The sequence below is a fragment of the Theobroma umbraticum genome, unplaced genomic scaffold (assembly GCF_002168275.2).
Source record: "Theobroma umbraticum cultivar Fairchild unplaced genomic scaffold, ASM216827v3 scaffold_106.0, whole genome shotgun sequence".
Classification (NCBI taxonomy): Eukaryota; Viridiplantae; Streptophyta; class Magnoliopsida; order Malvales; family Malvaceae; genus Theobroma; species Theobroma umbraticum.
Window position 1 is genome coordinate 142,745 of NW_018397276.1, and position 202 is coordinate 142,946.

At 29.2% G+C, this 202-nt stretch overlaps 1 pseudogene; it reads right to left on the reverse strand.

The window, feature by feature from the left end:
• Positions 1–202, reverse strand: part of LOC110427560 ((+)-delta-cadinene synthase isozyme A-like) — a 4,136-nt pseudogene that overhangs the window by 3,050 nt on the left and 884 nt on the right.

The window sequence follows — 202 nt, forward strand, 5'->3', positions numbered from 1 at the left end:
TGCCATGTTGAAAAAATATTGTTATTACACACCATATACAAAAACATGTTACACACCATGTTAAAACAAAATGTTGCTGCTACATGCCATGTTGAAAAAATATTTTTGTTACATGCCATATTCAAAAATATTTTGTTACACTTTAATGCCTAAAATGTTGTTGTTCCTTACGAACAAAAACTTCAAATCCTCTCTAACTCTC